A 12,930-nucleotide genomic window follows, 5' to 3' on the forward strand; every position below is an offset into this window, starting at 1 on the left:
CTGCTGTGTAGGGAATAGTGAACTTGGAGATAGGTCGGTGTGGGTTAGCAAAGTAAGCTAAACAAAAATAGTCAAATGAAAGAAATCCAGAACCATGGCATAAGAGACACATTGGCATCTAGGTGCACTTTGAGAGCTTAGAGGGGAGAATGCAGCCGTATGTGAAATGACATTGAACAAGAAGTAACCAAAACTAATGAAATATATTAAACTGCACAGTCAAATAGTATAACAAAGATCAAAGTGTAATAAAAACAAAATTAAAAAATGAAAAAAGTGTATCAAGGTATACCACTGTAAAATTCACTGAAATCAAAGAAAATGAAAAAAAAAACAACTTAAGTGCTGTAGGGGGTATTGCTTTCATTAATAAAACACCTTCATTAACTTTCAGGCAACAAAAATAAAATCAATTCCTTAAAAAAATGATGGAAGCCAAGAGATTGTAGAATGGCATCTTTAATATGCTAACTGAAAATAATGGTCAATCTTGAGCTCTATCCTGACTGCCAAAGTGTTCTTCAAAAATGAAATAGAATTCTGAATCAACAAAAGTGTTCTTTGAAAATGATTGTAAATGAATACAATTCAGGCAAAAATAAAATCATCATCAGATACACATATACAAGAAAAAGAAAAAAAAGTGAAGAAATGAAAGAAGAAAGGAAGGAGGAAAGAAAGATAGGAAAAAAGAAAGAAAGAAAAGAATGAAAGAAAAATACAATAGGGATTCTTCAGGCAGAAAATATTCATCTTAGATGAAAGAAAAGAAAATAAGGGGAAAAAATGAAGAGTAAAGAAAAGAATATGTGCACAAATCTGATGACAACTGACTATACACAATAATTATGTCACTTTGGGATAAGTATACATAGAATTCAAATATGTAGCTACAGTAGTACAGTAAATAGAAGATGTGTTGATTTTAGTCTTTGACTTGTACTGAAATGGTAAGAAAATTCATTAGAATTAAATTCTAGTAACAAGTGGGTGGTATAAATTTTAGGTTAATTATCAAATGAAAAGTAAAAGAATATACAAATAATAGACTAACAGGAAGCAGAATGAACTCATTTAAAAAAAATAACACACAGGAAGGCAACAAGGAAAGAGAAATGTTATACACTGCAGGTGGAAATATCAGAATTTGTCTCAGTCACTTTCCTGTCACCAGAACAATATAGCCAACACCTACAACTCAAAGGAAGAGAGGTTTATTTTGGCTTACAGTTTCAAAAGTTTTAATCCATGGTTGCCAGGCTCAAACTCAGAAATGGCATGGGGAAGGGCCTGCCATGCAGGAAGGCTGCTCACATCATGGCAGCCAGGAAACAGAGAGAGGAAGGAGGAATCAAGTAGAGCAATACACGCTTCTAGGTCTCATCCCAGTGACTTGCCTCCCACCAGGCCCCACCTCCTAACAAAGTATTTAGCTATAACACTCCTATGATCCAATCACCTTCCAAACACATGAGGCTTTGAGTGCCATTTTAGATCTCCATCGTAACATTTTCCTCCTGGTCCCCAAAAGATTCATGTCCATTTTTTTTTTTGCAAAATACATTTAGTTCATCCTTATGAGTAACCAAATTTTAAGATTTTCAGCATTGTTGAAAAGTTCAATTCCAAAGTCTCCCCTGAAAATCAAGGCAAACTCTTAGCTGTGGCCCCTGGAAAAGTAAAAAAGAAAGTTAAACAATGCCAACATTCAATGGCACAGGGTAAATATTCCCATTCCGAAAAGGAGAGGTAGGGGTATAGAAAGAAATGAGACCAAAGCAAGACTCAAACCTAGGAGGTAAACCTTCAGTCCTGGAGCTCTGTATCCAGGACTTGGGACAAATTGGAATGAGATGTGAACACCAGTCTTGGGTAGCCAATTCCTATGGCATTGTCAGTTGCAGCCCCCATGGCCTCTCTCTTAGGGTGGATTTGCTCACTGCTTGCACCTTTTCTCAGGAGACGGTAGGCAGAAAAGGGATGGCAGATGAAGTGCTGCTTACATTATGCTAACAACATGGTGGCCAGGAAGCAGAAAGCTGAGAGAATAGCCAGTGAGAAAGATATAATATTCCAGGATATGTCCTCAGTTCACTTCCAACCAAGCCCTGGCTCTAAACAGTATATTTACCTGTAGTGGTCCCTTGATCCAATTAGCTTCTAAACACATGAGGCCTTTGAGGCTATTTTAGTTCTAAACCATAACAAAATTTAAGGAGAAAAATGGCAGAAGGGAGTCCGAATATATCAGCAATTTAAAAAGTACAAACAGACTAAATACATTGATTCAAAAATTAAGGTTCTCAGTAGATTAAAAGGAACTATATCCTACTTACAAGGGACATATTGAGGATGAAAAGGGAAAGTAAAAAGAAATAAAAGGATATTCCATTCACATACTGTCAAAAATAAACTCAGTGTAATTATTAATATCAAACAAAGTAGACTTTAAGTCAAGTATATTACTAGAAATTAAATAAATTTCTTTATGATATTCATAAGATACCAAGATCAACCTACCAAAAGATAAAATATTGACAGTGCTAAATATATATGGAGCTAGCAACATATCTTCAATATATTTGAAGCAAACATTGATAAAAACAAATAGAAAATAATACTCACTTTATAAAACAGTAACAATAATGTCTAGTTAGTAGGGTTATAATAAATTAAGCTATACGTAAAACCCAATCTGGTAAGTAGTGTCTGAAGTTATAATGTTGTTAATTTCTTATATGATCTGGCAAGAAAGATAAATATGTTGATAAAGGTTATACATTCATGAGTTAATATGTGCATTAAAATTTCTAGAGTAACCTGTAGTAGAGTCAACTAAATTGTTTATAAGTTCCAAGTCAAGAGAAGGGTAGATAAGAAAGAAAGTGGAAGGAATTTTAGTTGGTCTGAAAATACAAAATGAAAAGAGAATAAGATAGAAAATGGAGGAAATCCTCATACTCATTAAGATAGAAAACCACATCCAAAACCTTGAAAATAACACATTGGCAAGGATGTGAAGAAATTGAAAGCCTTGTTGGTGGATTGTAAAAGGGTGCAACTGCTATGAAAAACATCATGACAGTTCCTCAAAAACTTAGAAATAGAACTACCATATAATCTAGCAATCCTATATTCGGATATATATTCAAAAGAATCAAAACCAGGGTCTTGAGGAGATACTTTCACACACATGTTCACTACAACACTACTCAGAAGAACCAAGAGGTGGAAACAAAACAAATGCCCATCAAAAGATAAATGGATAAACAAAATGTGGTGTTCGGAAATGAAGGGATCTTAGCCTTGAAAAGGTAGAGAATCGTATCACAATGCCACAACATGGGTAAACACTGAGGTCATTATTGAAATTAAATAAGGTAGTTAACAAAAAGTAAAGTACTTATGATTCCCCTGACATTTTATATCTAGAGTTATCAAATTCACAGTAACAGTAGAATGGTGGTTACACAAGGGCTGAAGTGAGAGAAAGATTTATTATTTAATTTGTAAGGACTTCAGTTTTAGAAGAGGAAAAAATTCTGGATATTTGCTTCACAACAGTGTTCACATACTTATCACTACTGAATTATATGCCCAAAAAACAGTAAGAAGTAATTGTGTTATATTTTTGCCACAATAAGAAGGATAAGAAATACAAAATAAATTGAAATAAATGGGTCAAAATATACTGATTATCACAACGAGTGTCAATAAATTAAAATTTCCAGTTCGAAGCAAAATTTGTTAAACTAAATTAAAATTTAACCCCAATAAAAGAAAAAAAAAGAGCCTCTAAAGCAATGAAAAATATTATCATTAATAGTAATGCTCAATGTAGTATGGATTTATTAATGCTGGTCAAAATAATTATATGATAAAAGGATTATTAAGAATTGAGGGAATTATATATTGATAAAATATATTTTTAAGACATAAAATTACTTGCACATAATAGCAAAGCTTTGATATATATAAATCAAAATATTAACAGAAATTAAAAATACTTTAACTAATCTTCCTTTATAGAGGAAGATTTTTAAACATCTTTCTCAGTACAAGTTCTCACAAACAAGATAGATCAATCACACACATAGATCAAGTGTACAAATACGTCATTATAGATAAGGTTCAGATAGCACAATTAACAAACTTGAACTAGTTCAGATATTCAGAGCATTATATCTCCCCAAATATTTGCTCTTCTCAAGCACTCAGCTAACATTTATTAAAATTAACCATGTGCTTGAGTCTCAGTAAATATCGATCAATATCTTATAATTTCCCAAACTATGATCATAATGAAAATATTTTAAAATTCAGTAAGTCAAAGATGACTTACAAAAACCCACACATTTAGAAAATGTAAAGAACCCCTTAGATCCACAAAAATATGGCCAATTGATTTTCAACAAAGTTGCAGAGGCAATTCAAGAGGGGAAAAAGTCTTTTTAATACTGGTATTAGAATAACTGGATGACTCTTTGGAAAAATATGAACCTTAACCTATATCTCATATTTTATACAAGTCAACTCAAAATGAATCACAGACCTCCATGTAAAACAAAACATCACTTTTAGAAGAAAACAAATGAAAACTTTACCTAGTCAGGAATTAGATAAAAATTTCTTAGACAGATAAGAAAAGAATGAGCCACAAAAGAAAAATTGGTAAATTGCTAGACTTTGTCAAAATTAAGAAAGGGTTGATTTGTGAGGGATATTACTGTATTAAACTAAATGACACCTTTACTTCCTATTTCACATTATCTATTATACCTTTTAGTCTTTATTTACATTTTCAGTTTCTCACACTAGAGAAACTATTCGGTATTTATGCATGTGTGTCCTATTTATTTCACTTAAGAGTATCAACTCAATGTGCACCATTTAGCTATAAATGTCTCTAGTTTCTCATTCTTTATGGTTGAGTAATACTCCATTTTATAAAATAAAAGAACCACATTTTCTTTATCTAGTCTACAGCCGATGGGCGATTGGGTTGCTTCCAAATTTTAACTATCACGAATTGTACTGCTATGAACATGAGTGCACATATATCTCTGTGGTATGATTCTTTTAATTCTTTGGGGAAGATACACAGCAGGGAATAGCGGGGTCAAATGGGACTTCCAGTCCTAGTTCTTTGAGGTATCTCCATCCTGATTTCCACAGTAGTGAAATAGGAAGAAAAGGTGCAAACTGGAAGGGGAAGTGGGAGGGGTAGGGGAAAATAAAGAAGGGAGTGGAATTAATATGAGAAAAAGAAAAAATGGTAACAAAGTCTTTGTAGATAGGGAGGGGTGGAGGGGTTGCAGGAAGGGCAGGGGAAGGGAAAAAATAAGAGCCAAGAGAGACTATGTAAAGGTGCAAATTTCCAATGATGAATGTCATTATGTTGTAGACCTGAAATGTACCAATAAAATTAATTTAAAAATATATGAACAATGAAAAAAATAAACTAAATGACAAAATACAGATTAGTAGAGAATGTGTGCAAACTACAAATTACACATTCAACAAAGACTTGTATCCAGAATATGTAAAGAAGTCTCAATGCTTAAGAGTAAGAAAGTGCTGTGGTTTTAACATTGAACATCCTCCAAATGCCCTTGGTGCCTGGGTGGTGCTGTTGGGAGCTGGGAGAATTTTTAACACTTGGGGCTTAGTAAGGGATCTTTAAGTCATTGCAATCACGTCCTGGGAGGGGACTGTGGGACCCAGCTCCTCTTCAATGACTTTTGCTTCCTCCCTGTGAGGTGGATGGCATTGCTGTCGCACACTGACCTGCCTTGAGGTGTTGCCTCGCCACAGGCCCAAAGCAGTGGGGCCAAATGATCATGGACTGGAATCTCCAAAATTGAGCCCCAAATAAGTCTTTTTTTCCTAGGTGAGTTAATTATCTCACATATTTTGTTATAGTGACAAAAAGCTAACACAGAAAGCAACTAAACTACAAAGTCAAGAGAGTACTTGAATATAAACTACATCTGAGAGGCCAGAAAGATGGCAAATAAGCACATCAGTCATTAGGAAATAAATTAAAACTACTGTGATAGACCACTAAACATCTATAAGAACAGCTAAAATTAAAAAAGAAATACCTGAGAACACAAGTGCTGGTTAATGTGTGGAGGAATTAGGTTTCTCAACAGTTGGTGGGCATGCAACAAGGTATGGACAATCTGGAAAAGAGTTTAGCGGTTCCTTATAAAATAAACATATTTTTACCATATGGTACAGCAATCTCACTCCTGAGTATTTTATCTAAAGGAACAAATGCTTATGTTCACATTAAAAAAACCTATATGTAAATTTTTATTACAACTCTATTTATAATTACCCCAAACTGGAAACAACTGAGATGTTCTTTAATAAGCAAATGATTAGACAAGCTGCAGTATATCCATATCATCAAATACTGCTCAAGAATAGCAAGAATTATTGACATACACAATGATGTAACTGAATGTCAGATGCATTATGCCTGGTGGAAGAAACTAGCCTCAAAAGATTACATTTCTATGACATTCTTAAAAGATAAAACCAGGGATGGAGAACAGATCAGTAGTTGCTTTGGGATAGGGTAGTGGGAGGATACGACTATAAAGGGATAGCAGGAGGGAGGTTTGGGGGATTATGGAACTACTTTGAATCTTGTTTGTGGTGGTTGTCACATAAATCTATCCTTGTGTTAAAATTCATAAAACGGTACACTAGGGGAAACAGTCAATTTTATTGTGTGTTAACTTAAAATTTAATTTTGGAAATAAAGCAAGGCAAAAAATTATTCTTTTACTAGACAAATGATACAGAGAGGTCAAGAGGTAACAATGAGTGATGTCACACAAATTTAATCTAAATAATTAAAATATTAAAAACTTTATAGCAATCATTTAATGCATTTGCAAACTTCAGTGAAATAAATACATTTTTAGAAAAATATTTGCAATCTAAGGTGACTAAAATTTTTAAAAAAAACAATATGTTAATCAGTAATTTAAAATAATCCTACAAATAAAACCTCAAGCCTGGGCCGGGGATTTAGCTCAGTGGTTTTGCCGCCTGCTGCGCAAGCGTAAGGACCCGAGTTCAATCCCTGGTACCAAAAAAAACAAAAAACAAAAAACGTCAAGCCCAAATTTATAGAACCATTTTCTCAAATAAACAGGCAAATACTAATTCCAATCTTACTGCAATTCTCTCAGTGTTAATAAAAGGGAAAATTTCTCAAGTAATTTTGTGAATTTACTATAAACTTGATAGCAAAGCTGAGAAAGACATATAGGAAAGAAAATTGGAGCTTAATGTTCACTTATGAGTATAGATGTGAGCAAAGTGAATCTAATGACTCTAATGATACCTAAATGTGCATAGCGTGTTATAATGGTTGGATTGATTTTTGAAATGCCAGGTTGGCTCAACATATAAAACTATTAATATAATTTACCACATTAACAAATTAAAGAAGAAAAACTATGTAATTATACCATTAGGTACAATAAAAATGAAAAATTTAAATGCCTACTCATGAGAAAATCTATTGACTAACTGGAGAACAGTGAATGCTCTTAAGATATTAAATTAAATCTAAGACATGTTCCAAAACACCCATAACATCATATCTAATGGTTCTATATGAAAAACATTTTTAAAGTTAATTACTGAAAATTAACAATTTCTGAAAATCACAAATGTGCAACATCATGGCTTCTACTCAGTACTTCAGTGACAATCTTAGCCAGCTCAAAAAGGCAAACAAAAATGGTTATAAGACTTGAAAAATATGAGGGTTGAGGACATAGCACAATGGTGGAGTGCTTGCCTAGCATACATGCATCCTGGGTTCAAGCCCCAGCACTGCAATGAATGAATGAATGAATCAATAACCAACAAAATGAATTGTCTCTCTGTGCCAGTTATGAAGAAAAAGAAAATGCAATTTCCAAAAATGTCATTCTAAAATATCAATAATAAAGTCAGCAACCTTTAGAATGAAGCTCTCATATAATCTACCCACTCATATAATACAGAAAGTTAGATCTAAAGGATAAATGAAAGGGGAATATAGTAACTGGAGAGACATAGCATGTCAAGACAACTCAGTCACTTGAAGATGTACATTCACTCCCAAACACAGCACATTCACTGCTCTATGGGGTCAATGCAATGGCAATTTAGTGTAGGTACAGGGAGGTTTTAATTTTTAGTTTTTTAACTTGTTAGCATAATTATGAAATTTATGTAGAAAAACTAAGGGTCAAGAATAACCATGATGTTGCTAAAGATGGCCTGTGATTTGCCTTCCGAAGTGGTAAGAGTTATTTCGTGTGTGTAGTGTGCGTAACGGTAGAATTGTTGCAAAGATAAACAGCTGGCCTAGTAAAAAGAATAGAAGCAGAGAAGCAGAATCACACTTCTATCATAGAAGAAATGATGCATTAGTAAATTAAGCTAAGACTTCCTCAAGATAAGATTATGCTTCATTGTGAAGTAGGTGAAATAACAAGGATGTTTCTCTAACACAGATCGTAGGTCTGTGTTATTTAAATAGTCATTCCAAGATCATTTAAATAGTTGCATGCAAAAGTCAAAAATTTAAAACTTTCTTCCTGAAAACGATAGGAGAATTTCTCAGGACCTTTATCATATAGGTAAACATTAAGAAGAATCTTTAAACCATCAAACATAGAGTGATAAATTGTACTGCAATAAATAATCAATATTTGATATTGCAGTAAATATAAATTTATTGGAAGAGCTAATGTGAGTGAAATGACATACTGCAAATAGAAAATTTTGTAATAATGATAATTGCTACATCTTACATAAATATTTGTAAGAAATTTCTATATCTTATATATCTAGAGATAAGCATATTTACAGAAAAACTATAAATGAAGGGAAAATACTCACCAAAGCAATTATGTTTGACCTGATTACACCGAGACTTCAAAAACACCTATCAATCATGTGCATAGACTTTAGATATTCATTTAGTGGCTCATTAAAGAAATGAAAATGTGAAATACTGACTTAGAACAATGAAGTTTAATAGATTACAAGCACAAAAGTGTTTGTCCTTTAAAGCTTCATTTTTGTCTTTTGAAGTAACAGTACCTTTATTTGCATAAAATATGGCATCTTTCACTCCTTTTTTTCCGAACAGCTTAAAGTAGTTAGGGACAGGAATATCTGGGTCTTCTTTTAAAGTAGTTTAGTTTTGGTTATTTACTCACTGATTCATCTGTAAAAGGAAGTATGGACAGCAAGAGCCAAAGAGAAATAATTAAGTAAACCCTGTATAAAAACAATAAAACTACAAAATACATATAAAAGATGTGTGCACATATAAAGATGTTCAAGGTTTATAACACAAAAATCTAAAGTTTTAGGGGATGGTTTAAATAAATGGCAATGTAGTTCATGTTTCTGAATGATTTTAATATTAAAATATTAAATTTTCTCCTGAAATATTTAAATTTCATATACCTCCAATAAAAAAATCCCAGTAGGATTTAAAACTAAGATATGACAGCATATTCTAGCATCATCTAACAAGATACTATCTGCAAATAGATAAAAAGTTTTAAAAGAAATCTCTGTTTTACCTCTTTTTACTATACAAACATCTGTTTTGCCTAACTCAATCATGTTAATTATATCTTTGACAGCCTTTATATCCACCTTTACTTTAGGTAAGTTGTTATGTCAAAAACTTAAAGAGGAGTATTAAGAAACTGCCTACATTTGGGTTTCTGTCTCCTCTTACTTATATATCTCACAGATTTCTGAGTTACGTATTTTGGTATTTTAACTTTGTCACTAAGTACTTGAAGCCGAGGATATATATATATATACACAGTCATGTGCCACATACGATGTTTTGGGCCATGATAGACCACATATATCAGTGGTCCCATGAGATTACCATGGAGCTAACACATTCCCATTGCTTAGTGATGCAATAGCCATTGTACACAAAAATTGTAGTGCAATGCTTTACTCAAAGTTTTGTGGTGATGCTGGTGTAAACAAACCCATTGTCCTAAAAGTATGGCACACACAATATGTACAGAGCAGTACTTGATGATGACAACAAATGACTGGGTTACTGGTTTAGGTATTTTCTATACCATACCTTTATCATTATTTTAGACTGTAGTCCTTCTACTTATCAAAACAAAGTTTGCATGAAACAGTGTACCAAGGAATGCAAGCAGCAGCCTCTCCCATGGGTTTCTCTTGTGTCTGATTTGGTCTTAGGTTCCTCTGTTCCTCATGGAACATATACACATACATCATATGGTTTATACCTGTTGTAGTCAGGGTTTGCAAGGGAATAGATTTAATACAGGACACATAATTTACAGGATTATTTTATTATATTCACCCAAAAAGTCAAATGCAGAGAAGTACAAGAGACATGTTCACATGCTAGAGACCCAAATAATCCAGACAAGGGCCTGGATCCTACAACAATGTCCCCCACAAGTCCAGATGAAGGCCAAAAGCCCATAGCAATGTCCTCCACAAGTCCAGCCAGAGGTCTAGGGTCCATGGAAATGTCTCATGCAAGTCTGTACCGAGGATCTGCACCCAGAAGGCCCAAGGTCTAGTGGCGGAAGCTAGAATGTCTGCACCAGTGAGGTAAAGGATCTGTGCCACCAAGCTGAGGGATGTGCACTGGAACCAGGAAGTGATACTCAAGAGAAGACCAGAGCTCTCCTGAAGAAAACAGCCAGCCATCCCCAACAACAGAGAGGTTTGATCTCCTCTGATAATGAGAACAGCTGAATTCGTATCAGGAAAACCAGCCACAGGAAGCTTCTCCAGGAAAATCAATAGCATCCAATCTTCCACTCCAGTTCTCCTTTTATGCCATTGGCAACAATTCTCAGGTGGGTCTTCCATGCTCACTCAGCTGAGTGTTCCAAGTTGACCATTAGTTAATCTACCACAATACATATGATGTTATATGTATATAATACATGTGTTTAAACATAACATATCCTATAATAATAGGCATTTTAATGTCTGTACTTGTGTGTATATACACACACTATACAATCTAGCTGTATTAATAGACTGTATTGTCTAGGTTTGTTGTTGAGTATATTCCCATATTCACACAATGACTAAATCACCCACCACCAGTAGAAATGTGCAATGTCTTTAGTGACCCCATCCTGCAAATCTCTACACGGTCTTCCAGCCTCCAGGACATGGGAATGTGGTTGAGCTAGCAGGAAAAATTTTTTTGTCTAGTTCTGAAACACCAAAGTTTACAAAATAGTTTACTTTATTTTTCCTATGTTTTGGCTTGTTGGTTCAGCATCAAATGGAGTTTGTATAGAGAACAGAAAGCTCTGTCTCACAGTGTTTTTGTGTTCTACCCAATGGGTTGTACATAGTAGATAATAAATACCAATCAAAAGAATAGGTCTGTAGCAAAGTTTGCTGTTCTTCTGCAGTTCTAGGATTATTATAATACATGAATCGCGAGTGGGTAATTTTTATTTCCCATGGTGTATTGGTCAGCTTTCTCATTGCTGGGACAAAATATCTGACAACACAATTAAGATGAGGAAAGGTTTATTTCTGTTTATAGTTTCAGAGGTTTCAGTCCATGTTCTGCTAGCTGCAATGCTGAAACATCATAGTAGAAGGGTATGGGGGAGCAGAGGTGCTCAATTCATGGCATCCAGGAAGTAGAAAGCAGGGGAAGGGTGCCTGCAAATGTTGTCCTGCAGAGGCTCACCACAGTGACCCACCTCCAACAGGGATCCACCTCCTGGCAGCCCATTCAGTTATCAACATCAGTGGATTAATCCACTCCTGAGTATAGCACTCCCATGTTCCAATCATCTTTCCATGAGTCTCAAAACCAGTCAACTTGACAAGCAAGCTGAACTGTCACTCATGTTTTCTCTTGTTGTTTGGGAATAAATGATCGTGCCCTGTAGTGCAATCACAAGGCACGTATTTGACAGATGTGATGCTATTTTGTTTGTGTGTGTGATGCTAGCTGCATTTTCTAATAAATCAAACATGTTCTTTTACAATGGATGCTTCAAAACTCTTCAGCAACATTTAAATCACTAGCAGTGTATTTTCTCAGCTGTTCTCGGACAGTTTAAAACTTCCTCAGCCTATGTCAGAGGATATGAAGGTATTACTGGAAAATTGCCCCATATTTTTATTTCCAGGTTAACAAATGTCACTGTTTTAATAACACACCAAATTATAGAAAATCTCCCAGAAGACTGTCAGCTCTGTGAGAACCAGAAGAAGCTTTTTATTCAGGTTTGACGCACACATGGAAACCACAGCCGTTAGATTCTTCAGTTTTTCTTTTCAAACCTCAGAGTCAGGGTTTGGGAGATTCTGTTGCACAATCACTTTCATGGAGCTGACACATCAAACATTCAGCAAGGTTTTTTTTCTGGATCTGTTGTGTGACCTTGATGAAAAGACTTGCCCAATACCAGGTATCAATTCTCACCTCCCGAGAAAGGCTATTGTCTAACATATCGGCTTTTCCTTTTGGTGCCCATACTTTGTGTGTTATATTTAGAAAATTTTTGCCAAATCCAAGGTTATAAATATTTACCCCTTTGTTTCCATTTAAGAGTTTTAGAGCTGTAACTCTTACATTGAGATCTTTGATCTATTTGAAGTCATTTTTCGTATATGGTGTGAATGTGGCACGGAATGAGTTCTTTATTTTTTGTTTATATGGTTCTTCTGGTGTCTGAGCACCACGTGTTGCAAAACACTTCTTTCTCCATGGAATGGTCTTAACACCCTCTTTAAAAATCAGTTGACCATAGTTTATGGGAGTTTTTTTTGGAAGCTCAGTTCCATTCCTCAGACCTATACATCCATCCTGGTGTCACTGCTTTTATTGACACTTCTTCCTACAAGTTT

Source organism: Heterocephalus glaber, unplaced genomic scaffold (genome assembly GCF_053883595.1).
Source record: "Heterocephalus glaber isolate CG9 unplaced genomic scaffold, H.glaber_assembly_v1.0 deba00001610, whole genome shotgun sequence".
Classification (NCBI taxonomy): domain Eukaryota; kingdom Metazoa; phylum Chordata; class Mammalia; order Rodentia; family Bathyergidae; genus Heterocephalus; species Heterocephalus glaber.